Below are 13,620 nucleotides of genomic sequence, written 5' to 3'. Positions count from 1 at the left end.
AAGAGAGCTGATAGATTTTCTTGCCATACACCATTTATCTACCGTCTATCATACTATCTACAAGTGTATTTCCATAATTTTGGAAATACAGGTGTAATGGGTAAGTTTGTGTCAACTTGCCTGGGCCATGGGGCGCCAAGATCTATAGTTAAGCATTATTTCTGGGTGTGTCTGTGAGTGTGTTTCTGGAGCAGATTCCCATCCTGAAAGGGTACCAATTCCGATGTGGTAGTGGTGGTGACGAGGAGCTCCCACACCACCTTGATGTCCTAAATTCAACTCGATTCTGACACTGTCTAGAGATAGCATCCGATCTCAGTGGTTAAGCGTTCAGTCTTGCAAGCTGCCCCTCCCCCTTTGGATGCCAGTCACAAACCCAGATTATCACCTATGCTTCTGACCAACTGACCATAGATTGGAGGTTCCCACAACCTCTTCCTCATGTTTGATTAATTTGTTAGAGCAGCTCACAGAACTCAGAGAGACATTTTACTTACTAGATTACCAACTTGTTAGAAAGGATATTAAAGGATGTGAATCAACAGCCAGATGAAGAGATACAGAAGGCAAGGTAAATGAGGGAAATGGGGCTGAGCCTCTCTGCCCTCTCCAGGCACACCACTCTCCCTGCATCTCCATCCTGGTGTTCACCAACCAGGAAGCTCTCTGAACCCTCTTCTTTGGGGGTTTTTATGGAGGCTTCATTACATAGACATGATTAATTAAATCATTGGCCATTGGTGACTAAAGTCAAATCTCCAGCCTCTCTCCTCTCCCAGGAGACCAGGGGGCGGGACTGAAAGTTCCAAACCTCTAATCACATGGTTGACTCCCCTGGCTACCAGCCTTACCTTCCCCTCCATCTTTAGTGGATTTCCAAAAGTCACATCATTAACATAAACTCAGTTGTGGTTATGAATAACAGGACACCCATTTCACCTTCATGGCTCTGAAGCAACTTCAGGAACTGAGGACAACAGATCAAATATTAAACAAAAGATCCTTCCTTTTCTCTTATCACTCAGGAAATTCCAAGGGTTTTGGGAGCTCTGCGCCAGAAATGGGGACAAAGCTGCCCCCCTCCTCCACACACACACACGCACGCACACACACACATACACACACACTTTTTAAAACCAGAATGTGTTCACTGGAATGGTTTCCCACTCATCTTATCCAGGGTGCTTTCAGTGCTGCTTCTGTCTACAGGAGCATTCTTCTGTAAACCTTGTTATTTTTTCCTGTAGGCTGGCAGAGGACAGTGGAACAGCCAACACACAAAACCACCATTTGCGCATGGCTGAAGATGGTGGTGATCTTATAGCATCCTGGTCATTCCACACCCATGAAGTAGGAACTGGGGCTCTGTACCAGGTGCTTCTTCTCCTCCTCTTCTGGAGAGGAATGAAGGAGGTCCTTTGCAAGAGGCATGTTCTTGTGGGGGAGGTCATCACCACTGGAAACTATATTTCTTATTATAAATCACAATATCACACCTCCCCTAAGTAGGTGGCTATCATTCAGTCCTATTCAGGGCCTGAATAGAATGAAAAGGTGAAGGAGGAAAGAATATACTTTCCCTGCCTGACTGCTTGAGCTGGAACATTGGTCTTTTTCTGCTCTAGAACTGGGACGTCCACCACTGGCACTTCTGGATCTTAGGTTTTCAGACTTGGACTGGAACTATACCACTGGCCCTCCTGGGTCTCCAGCTTGCTGACTTCAGGGCATGGGACTCCTCAGCCTCCATAACTGCATGTACCAATTTCTTATTAAAAATTCATATATATACACATATTATATATATGTGTGCATATATATAAATTTTTTTTTTTTCTATTGGTTCTGTTTCTCCAGAAAACCCTGATTAATACACAGGTCAGTTATTTCAAAAACAACAACAACCACCACAAAAACTAGAAGCCAAATATAGAGAGCTGTATGGGAAGACATTCAACTTCCAGACAACATAAGGCTAAGAACTATGATGAATCTGAAGGGATCATGTCTTTATTTTTCATTTTTTTGTATGCAGTCATTCAGATCCTTCCCCTACGAATTGCTGAAATTACTCATCTAAGGAGAGGTAGGTCTACTCCATCGAGATATGGAACCCACATAATACTGTATCATCTTTCCAACTCTTGGTATGAAAATATTTTAAATATTTAACATTTAGTTGTATACTTACTTTAATATTATATTGCCCGCATCCTTTATGTTCACCTACAACTGTATTTTCTTTCATAGATAGTAATTTCATTGATCAGGGATTGACAATTTATGGTCCATAGCCTGTTTTTGCATGGTGTGCAAGCTAAGAAGGGGTTTTACATTTCAAATGGTTTTTAACAAATAAAAAGAATAGTATTTTGTGGCATATGAAAATTATCTGAAATTCAAGTTTCAGTGTCCATAAATAAAAAATTTTATTGGAACACAGCCACAGTCATTCATTTATGTATTATCTATGGCTGCTTTTGCACTGTGATGGAGAGTTAAGTAGTTGCAACAAAGACCATAAAGGCCCTGCGGAGCCTAAAATATTTACAGTCCAGCAGTTTACAGAAAAAGTCTGCTGACCCCTGTCCTAGATGGCAAAAGGATGCTTGTTTAGTTTCTTTTGTATATTATCTAACCTTTCTAATGAAGGTTATGTGCCACTAGCGTTGGTTTTGACTCGGCCACTCAGAATCTATTATGTAGGAAAGGATTTAATAAGTTGTTTTATAGTCTTCACAAATCTAGCACATAGGATGTGTATAATAAAGGTTTATCAGACAAATTAGTAACTCCGATGAATCTGGAACCATGCAGCCTCAGCAAGAAGCTAAAGAAAGGCATACTTATTCCTGCTGCATATTTGCACAGAGCTTGATGATGGATAATTCAAGAAGCACATCCATATCTGAGATTACAACTCTTTCCCAACAGATTTATAGGATGTTAAAGTCGGGGAAATAAACACCCTGTTACTAGAGACAGTATCATAGAATAATAGAACTGTTACCCGAAAACAGTCTCTTCGTGGGTGTTGAGCCAGAAGATACAACCAAGCCAAAGAGTGGGAGAAGGAAGGATTTATTACTTGCAGCAATCAACGAAAACACCTGGGATCTTTCTTAAAGCAGTGTCTCCCCAACAGGAAAACTGAGGAAGTTTTAAGCTAAGGGTGTATGCATATTCATGAAGGGGCCTGAGCAGAGGAGAATTCAGCATAGAATTGGGGCAAAGGTCAACAGAGTCCAAGCCTTAGTAGATTGAAGTCTGGAGGGTCAACATCTTCATTCCATCCTCCACCTGGGTGGGGACTTTAGTTCCTGCAGAACTCTAAGACTGTATCAAATTGTTATGCATATGCCTTGAGGAGGAACTAGGACTCTTTTATTGCTGAACTACTGTTTCTTGACTGCTTTTCCTTTGCGTTTGAATGCCCTTACTTCCCTTAAGATCACTGATTACTGAGACCTATTCAAGGGAAAGCACTGTAGCCAGGCTTAGATCACAAAATGACTTAGGGCAAAGATGGCTTCTCTTATGTCAAGAAAGCCATTCCTGGTTTTCTTGCTCTGGGGACCTCCTAAGCTATCTGCTTACAGAACGAGGAGGGAAACATTTCATACAGCTTCTGAATTTAAGCAGGACTGTACTTGAATCATTTCCAAAAGATGTTTGAACTATAATAATCATAATAATAATCCATAGACACTTTACAACTTCCTGTGGTTAGGTATTTCAGAACGTCACAAATAAACTCTTATAAAGTACTTCCTTTTCTTCAGTTTTATTCTTCATGTAGTAATATAAACATATTATTTTGCCATAAAGTTTTATAGTTGTGTCTCCCATCTTCCTAGTTATCTTATTCTCAGTTTGGGTGCAGTGCTTGGTATATTTTTATGTGTTTAAAAGTTGTCACCACCGCTACGTAACCATCCCCAATGCTCATAATGATGGGAATTAATAAACTGTCTAGTAAGAATAATGGACTTGGAGTCTAAAAATCAAGATGTGTTCCGGCTTAAGATGGTTCCTATAATATAGTGGGTGTTTGGTGAATATTTGTTCTCTTCAGTCTTTTTCTCTGTGAAGCTGGGTGATTTACTGACTCTGAGCCTCAGTTTCCTTAACTATGAAATGTGAGAAGAAAACACTTTCTGGGATGATATGGATATTGAAGACTCTAACCCTATGAAACATTATATAATTAAAAATTATTATGGGGAAATGAGAATTCAAAAATATAAAAAAAAGTCTACAAATGGCACTACAAATTAAAAGGTCAGAGAGTCAACATTTGCTGTCGCCTTTTCTCCACCCACATCTAGATTTTGAAGTGAGTGTGTTTACTTGACAAACAGAGAACTCTGGGTCTACACTGTAGACCAGCCTCTCTTCATTCAGGTCAATATGGCATTTCAGCAGTGATGCCCAGCGAATTCTAAATGAGGGTCCTGACTTGTGCTGAAATTTGCATTGGAGTTGTTTCAGAACAGGCAAACAGACAAACAAACAAAATTTTTAAATGTGCTTCATTAGAAGTAATAACAAATTGTCAATCAAATATGGCAAATAACTTCGTCCAATCATGTAAAGAATACACACAGATTTTTGTAAACAGTTTTTTAATTTAATTTAAAATTTATTATTATTTTTTAATCAGAGGTTGAAAGCAGCACAGCTCTGGCTATTTTATACTATAATGTGAAGATTGAGGGGGAAAAGTCCACTTAAATAGTTATTGATTATTTCAAGTCTCAGGAAAAAGTATTTGGCTTTAACGCTTATAAATACATTTTAGTATTTACTTTTAGAAGTAAACTTAAAACTTTGTTTTATTGCTATTTATCTTTAATTTGAGGGTGATATTTTGGCTGGTCAGTAAGGTCTCTGTCCCAGTTTTTCAGTTTGGTGCCGTAAGGTGAAAGCAGTAATAGATGATGCATAAAAGAATGGGAGCTGGCTGGGGTCCCATTAAACTTTGTTTACAAAACAAAAAATGGGCAGCCTACAAGCTCTAGTTTTCTCTGACTCTTATTCTTTGCTAATAAGTAAAGATCGAAAGCAGCTTACTTTTACCCAGCAGTACACAAGAGTCCTGTCCCAAGGCTATATCAGATCTCCAGCTCTCTGTCATAATCTAGTCCACAGGGAATCTGATAGTCTTGCCACCCCACAGGACTTCACACTGGTCCACTGTATATTAGTGATGTAATGATGATTGGAACAAGTGAGAAGAATTCACAGGTACGCTTTACGTTTCTTAAGACCTCTGCCAGAGGGTGGGAGATAAACTCCTAACAAATCAGGGCATGCTAACTTGGTAAAGTGCCTAGGAGTCCAGTGGTCCCAGGTGTGTCCAAGTTACCCAAGGGAGAGATTAGATTTCTGCAACTTGCATCTGCAGCCACAAAGAAACAATCTCTAATGCATAAGACATTTAGTCTCAGAACATTATCTGACTACCCTTAGGGTAATGAGTCATATCTTATTTGTTGGTATTTAGCACCATTTCCAATCCCTTTGATTCTCTCCCTTTCATTCATTGCAGGGACTGGATGAATGAGAACTGCATTTTCCAAGTAGTTCCTTGCCAGAAGGCTTACAAATACAGTTTAGATTCTGCCGATGAGATGTACATATGCATGAATCAGAAGGCCGAAGAGAGATGGAAGCCATTCTCTTTCTCGGGAGTGGCCGTGGACGTGTGAATTTAAGATGGGACTTTTTGCGGCAACTTCCATATTTCCTGTCCAGCTCGTCACCCCAGGGCGGCAGGGCAACGAGGATTATTGATTTTCAGTCCCTTTCATCTTCCTGACTTCCGCATGAAAGCAAGAAGTTTCAGATTCAGTTTTAGTGAATCTGAAAGCTGGTGGTATCTCCTCTGACTTTCACTTCTTAAACCCTTTCAAAAGTTTATAAGTACCTATTTCTTGGTATTAAATGCCTTTAGCTTTAAATATTTAAATTGCTTTCTATTTTCTTGACTGAGCCTTGACTGAGTACAGAAACAGGATCTAATTCATTTTCGCATTTTCTATAATTCTCAACAAATATTTGTTGATGGAGTGCAGCAGGATGACTGACGAGATCTTTTGTATATATAACCATATTCCAATCATTTTATTTGTCATGAAGCCCTTTCTGGCATCGTTATATTTCTCATAATGGTACAGATCATTATTGTTTGCGTCTAAAGCTCAAGCTAAAGAGTCTTCCTAAGGGATTAGTACAGAGTATTATCACTCACTGCCATCTGGCTGTCTGATATAAAGAAATAAACAAGATCTTAGTTGAGATAAACAGTCCTTGCTGGTTTAACATCATGTACAATTTGATCCTATGTTCTAGGGGCACTTGGGTACCATCTCTTAGTAAATAACCTCAAGAGCGTAGGTAATGTAAAATAATTAGAAAATGGTGAGTTTTAAATATTTATTATCTTTTTTTCAAATAAAAGCTTATTGAGATATAACTCATACACCATACAATTCATCCATTTAAAGGATACAATTCAACGATTTTTAGTATATTTATAGAGTTGTGCAGCCATCACCACAATCTCATTTTAGAATATTTTCAACATTCCAAAAAGAAACCCTATTACTATTGGCAGTCGTCAACCCTTCCCCTGCCTCCCAGCTACAGGTAGCCACAAATCTACTTTCTGTTTCTATGGATATGCCTATTCTGGACATTCGTAATTTCTCCCCATCCTCACCAGTATTTGTTATTGTTTGTATTTTGATGATAGCCATCCTAGTGGGTAAGTACCTCATTGTGGTTTTGATTTGCATTTCCTTAATGATTAATGATGTTGAAGATCTTTTCATGTGCTTATTGGCCATTTGTATATCTACTTTGGTGAAACGTCTACTCAAATCATTTATCTTTTAATTGGTTTTTTGTTTTTATTATTACCGAGTTACAAGAGTTTTAAAAAACATACTCTGGATACAAGTCCCTAACCAGATTTATGATTTGCAAATATTTTGTTCCATTGTATGGGTTGCATTTTCACTTTCTTAGAAGTATCCTTTGAAGCATCAAACTTTTAAATTTTGATGCAGTCCGATTTATCTACTTTTTTTCTTTTGTCATTTTCACTTTTCGTGTCATATTTAAGAAATCATTGCCTAAGGCACAAAGATTGATCCTTACATTTTTTTTCTAAGAGTTTTATACTTACCATCTTTTAAAATTTATCTAACTATAATTTTTATAATTTAATTTTTTTCTTTTCTTTCTTTCTTTCTTTATTTTAACATCTTTATTGGAGTATAATTGCTTTACAATGGTGTGTTTGTTTCTGCTTTATAACAAAGTGAATCAGTTATACATATACATATGTCCCCATATCTCTTCCCTCTTGCACCTCCCTCCCTCCCACCCCTCCCTATCCCACCCCTCTACGTGGTCACAAAGCACCGAGCTGATCTCCCTGTGCTATGCGGCTGCTTCCCACTAGCTATCTACTTTACGTTTGGTAGTGTATATATGTCCATGCCCCTCTCTCATTTTTTTTTTTTTTTTTTAGATTCCATATATATATGTGTTAGCATACTGTATTTGTTCTTCTCTTTCTGACTTCACTCTGAATGACAGTCTCTAGGTCCATCCACCTCACTACAAATAACTCCGTTTCGTTCCTTTTATGGCTGAGTAATATTCCATTGTATATATGTGCCACATCTTCTTTATCTATTCATCTGTTGATGGACACTTAGGTTGCTTCCATGTCCTGGCTATTGTAAATAGAGCTGCAATGAATATTTTGGTACATGACCCTTTTTGAATTATGGTTTTCTCAGGGTATATGCCCAGGAGTGGGATTGCTGGGTCGTATGGTAGTTCTATTTTTAGTTTTTTACGGAACCTCCATATTTTTCTCCATAGTGGCTGTATCAATTTACATTCCCACCAACAGTGCAAGAGGGTTCCCTTTTCTCGACACCCTCTCCAGCATTTATTGTTTGTAGATTTTTTGATGATGGCCATTCTGACTGGTATGAGGTGATACCTCTTTGTAGTTTTGATTTGCATTTCTCTAATGATTAATGATGTTGACCATTCTTTCATGTGTTTGTTGGCAATCTGTATACCTTCTTTGGAGAAATGTCTATTTAGGTCTTCTGCCCATTTTTGGACTGGGTTGTTTGTTTTTTTTGATATTGAGCTGCATGAGCTGCTTGTAAATTTTGGAGATTAATCCTTTGTCAGTTGCTTCATTTGCAAATATTTTCTCCCATTCTGAGGGTTGTCTTTTCATCTTGTTTATGGTTTCCTTTGCTGTGCAAAAGCTTTTAAGTTTCATTAGGTCCCATTTGTTTATTTTTGTTTTTATTTCCATTTCTTTAGGAGGTGGGGCAAAAAGGATCTTGCTGTGATTTATGTCAAAGATATAGTTTAAGTTTTAATAGTAGCTGGGCTTAATCACCAGCTTTCAAAATTCCTGAAGTTCAACAATTGGGTATTGAAATTGTAATTTGGTATGAGTCAGCTCCAGCACACCATTGGTACTAGGAATATACCTTGCTGAGTGGCCCTAGAAAAAAGACAAATTAAAACTCTGATGTCGAGACTAACAGGAGAAAGATGCTGCTGGTCACTCACCCATGAAGGCAGGGGTGCCCAGGGGAATCTAACCCTGCTCTAAAAACAGATCTTCCTAACGGCAACTAGAAAAATAATCTAAGGCTAAGCCCATGAGAAGTCTTAGGTGTGGTTCCAGAAACACCAATAAGAATAGGATTCCTTTGAACTAACTGGGAAAACAAGTTGGGGTGGTGGTGGTGGCAGCATTAGATCGACCTATATTTTATAAAATTCCTCAAGAGATTAGGGCACAGGGAAGTAGGTTCTAACCTCAGAGAAAAAGCACTGACTGGTAGCAAATAGATGTGGCAGTGAGCTCAAGTCATTAGATGGAGCTCAGAGCCAGCTTCTACACTTTGTCACTGGACAGATCACCAGCCTTTGCAGAGTATGAAGGCAAAGTCAAATGATACTAACTATTCCAGATTACACCTACTGACTGGCAAGGAATATGAAAAATTGGAGGAGGTACCAAGAATACCAGATATCAGAGCCAGTAAGTAAAAAGGACTGAAGGACATATGGTTCTGATAGAATATCATTTGAGATACTCTGGATGACTCCCCCTCACAACATCATCTCCTTAATCCCTTGCTGCCAAAAACAACTAGAAATACTGGATAAACTACCTAGAAATATTTTTTAATGTTTCATGGAGCTGGCAAGACAGTAATGGATCTATAGAAACAAAAAAAAAAAAAAAGAAGAAAAAGGAAAAGAAAATACTCCTAAAAGGTAAGTGATCTGTAAAGCTGATTTTCACACTAAGGGTCAACCTAAGGGGCCCTGTATTTACATTTTGATAATTACATGGTGTGCAGAGGATAGCAGATAAAGCCAAGGATCTATGGGAGATCACTGCATAGATCTGAGATTCTAATGAACAATGCTATCATTATAAGAATGAGCAAGAAATAAATCCACCTTAAAGAAGAAGACACTGAAAATTAACCTGTCTCAACCTTTGCCCTGGGAGAATGGAAAAAAAAATTCCCTGAGACTTCATAAACTTAAGCAAGCCCTTACAGGAGTTTGAAGCCAATTTCAAGCTACTTATGTGTATGGTTGCCAGATTTAGCAAATAAAAATAGAGGATGCCCAGTAAATTTAAATTTCAGATAAAGAACAATTTTTTAGTATATGTTCCAAATATTGCACTAAAAAGTGTTTGTTGTTTATCTGAAATCTAAATTTAACTAGGTGTCCTGTATTTTATTTGGCAACCCTACCTATGTGGTATGAAACATCAAAGAGCAAATTTAAATTGTTCCTGGTTAATAGTGCCCCCTGGTGACATAGAAACAAACCTGTATCTTTTTGGAGGAATGTAACTTCAAACCAGGTTTCTAAGAATTTCCTCAGATTAAAATCCAACATAAGCTCACAATAAAAACTTACAAAATATATAAGAAGAAAAAGGAAGTATAAGTATGAATCAGGAAGAAAATCCAGGAAGTATAGTCAAATCCACAAAGACTTCAGAAATTAGAATTATCACATTTAGAATACAAAATAACAGGATTAACATGTTTAAAAACTTAAAAGGAGAGACCTGGAAACATGAGCAACAGACTTAAAAAAAAATACAAGCAGATCTGAAAAAGAAACAAATAGAGGTCTATGAATGAATGAAAAATATAATGCCTGAAATTCAAAACTCAGTGGTTGGGTAAATGACCTATTAGACAAAGTTGTAGGAAGGATTAGTGAACTGGAGAAAACATTTGAAGAACTTATCCAAAATGAAGCTCAGAAAGACCAAGAGATGGAGAATAATATAGAGAGGTTAAAACGAATTGAAGACAAAGAGGATTTCTAACACAATTTAATTAGAATTCTAGAAGAAGGAAAGATTATGAGGACTAGGCAATGATACAAGAAACAATGGTTGTATATTTTCCTGAATTGTTGAGAGATACCAATTCTCAGATTCAGGAAGCCCCATGTTTCCCAGCAGGTAAGGAAAATAAGTTCATGTCTAATCCAGAAAGTAAAACTACAGTGCTCGAAAGACAAAGAGATGATTTTTAAAAATTGTTGGAGAGAAGAGAGATTATTAGGCAATAATAATAGCACATAATTGAGGAGTCTGAAGCTCTAAGTCCTTCCATATTGGTAAACGAAGTTGCTGGTAAATTTCTTGCTTCTGTCAAGATTAGCTCAAGGTCTTGGGGTCAATTACTTTGAGATTCAACCATGGGAATTATGGAAGTCAAATCCCTATAGTGGAAATGAGGCAAAGATTGAAAAAAACTGTAGCCACTCAAAGGTTTTGGTGAGGAAATTGCTGCATCATCTACTCAAAAATATTGTTTAGGGACTTCCCTGGTGGCCCAGTGGTTGAGAATCTGTCTTACGATGCAGGGGACGCCGGTTTCCATCCCTGTCAGGGAACTAAGATCCCACATGCTGTGGGGCAGCTAAGCCTGTGCACTGCAACTACTGAGCCCGCACACCACAGCTAAAGAGTCCGGGCACCGCAACTAATGAGCCCATGTGCTCTGGAGCCCACGTGCCATAACTAGAGAGAAGCTGGCATGCCACAAATAAAGGGAGGCCCGCACACTGCAACTAAGACTTGATGCAGCCAATAAATAAATTAATTAATTAATAACAAATTTTAAAAATATATTGTTTAAAATCACCTGGAAATTGCCTAGATTTTCCACTTCACTTTTATAGCATGGATGAGATAAGGCTTTGGTGTGTAAGTGTAGATCAATCAATTTGTCACTTGTTTCAGAAAAAAAAAAAATCAAGTCTGTCTTAAGTATTAAGCAAAGTGCTAGGCTCTCTTAACGTGCTAACTATCCAATAAGAGGATTACCTATCATGGAAGGTAGAATATTTTAACTACTGCAAAAGAAAATAAAGCTCAGGGGTTTTTTAGAATATTCCCATTTGGTTGGAAAGATCAGATGAAGGAGACATATGAGATGGAGATTTAAGGAAGAACTGAAATTTTTTCTACAGATAATGAAGAAGATATTTTAGATGAAGTTTGCATCATACACTAGAATATAGTTGTTGGAAGTCTTCAAGGATGCTTAGGAAATAGCTAATTTATTAGTTTGCTTGATGTATTTGAAAGGTGTTAAAAAATAATAACAACCTCCCTTCCCCAATAAAGAAGTGTGTAGAGATGAGCTGTGGCAGGCCTTGAATGCAGAGCTGAAGAACTCATACTTAATTGGGTAGGCAATCCTGATTGTATGGGAGGCTTGCTTCAAAAGCTCATCACAGATAGCAATCTGGCTTTCAGAGTTTATGCTCTTAACCACTCCACTATGCTGCCTATGGACAATGATGCCTATTTATAAGATCCAGTGAATTTTTGGCAAATATTAGGTACTTGATAAATATTTGACCTTTGGAAAAATTTTAGCATTGCTAATGATTTAAGAAGTGCAACTGTAAACAATTAGGAAGTAACAAATAAATAATAAGCCCAATGTAGTGAGGGCTTTTGGGGAGCAGATGTCTTTTACACTACCTTTTTGTTTTTTTTAACCTGTAGAGCAATCTGATATACTACTAAACAAAAGTCAAAAAAGCAAATAAGTTTCTCTTAACTTGGTAAATTTACTTTTGATATATGTGTCAAGAAAATAATACAAAAGAAAGGAAAAAAAATCCAAGGATATTTGTAAGTGCCTTCTACTGGAAAGCTAACATTGTCAAAATGACCAAGCTTTAGTGACTGGTTAAACAGATGACGGTATAATACAGTAAAACATTACGATATAGTGCAAATTATGCTATATATAAAAATACCCATTTGAAATAGCTATTAGAAAAATATTAAATAAAAGTGGTGTAAACTGTTATACATTATTTGTCTACATGTACAAATTATGTCTATAAACTGTACTATGTTACTACAAAGTGATAAAGGTTGAAAGAGTCAGAAGATCTTGGGCAGTTGATACATTATAGAGAGGGGATTTTTCCAGTTTTGATGATTATAATTATTCTGGTTTTCTTTCATTATATAGATATGTGTCAATAGACAATGAATGATATTCTTTGAATCGAAACCACATACTATCTAGGCAAAAAGCTGTTAGGTAGTAAATGTATTCAAATAGGTGACTATCAGTAAAAAAATCCTTTACTGTACAAGGGAGAATAGACTCAAGTTTCCTCGAACTCTGATTCTATTTCCTTCTGGGACTTTTAAACTCTATTTTTTTTTTTTTCTATTTCTTATATCATCTACTTCTTATTATTCAAAGAAAACCTCATAATATAATTGCCAATTATACTCTGATTGGCATATAAATAAGATTAGTCTTGCCAGTGAAGTCTTGTGTAATGATTTAAATATCAATTACACAGGTAAAAAACAAGGAACACTTATGCCAAGTAAGCCATGAGATGACTAAATTTAGAAAGATGTGAAATCTACTAAGCCAGATATTAATATCCTATTAATATAATCCATGTTAATATATCCCTGAAAATAATTATAGCACACATTTGAAGTGAAAAATAACAAATTTAAACATAAACTGCATTAATACTTTCTAGCATATGAAGAGGAAGATGAAACCAACAAATAATAATATACAGCCTTGATGACCCCAGAAAGTGGAATTTAACATACCTCTTAACACTTTCCTTTTAGTATTCAGGAGATCTGACTAGAGAGTAACAACAACAAATCATTAATGCAGAATTCTCTACTGAAAAGTATAATGATGGTTTACATGATGTGTATGATATAAAAAATAGCCAGGAAAATATAGAGTTTCAAGGTAAGAAATCTTATAAACTATCAAATGAGAAACTAATCCCCAGCACTAATCAAATTCAGGAAGCATAATTAGAGCTGTTAAGTCTAATCTCCCAATTTGGCATGTGTCCAAAATGTGGTCAGGAGCACTAACTAGTTTAGGCTATAAAAACAGACATGATCTGTTTTTATAAAAACCAAACCAAATGATGATTTAAGAACATCATTATCTCTGAGTAATGATACAAACTAGCATATTCGTTACAACATGTAAATGTTCCCTTTTC

This window comes from Balaenoptera musculus, chromosome 12 (assembly GCF_009873245.2).
Source record: "Balaenoptera musculus isolate JJ_BM4_2016_0621 chromosome 12, mBalMus1.pri.v3, whole genome shotgun sequence".
NCBI lineage: Eukaryota > Metazoa > Chordata > Mammalia > Artiodactyla > Balaenopteridae > Balaenoptera > Balaenoptera musculus.
The sequence above is the reverse complement of the archived record's forward strand: the minus strand, read 5'-3'. Positions refer to the sequence as shown.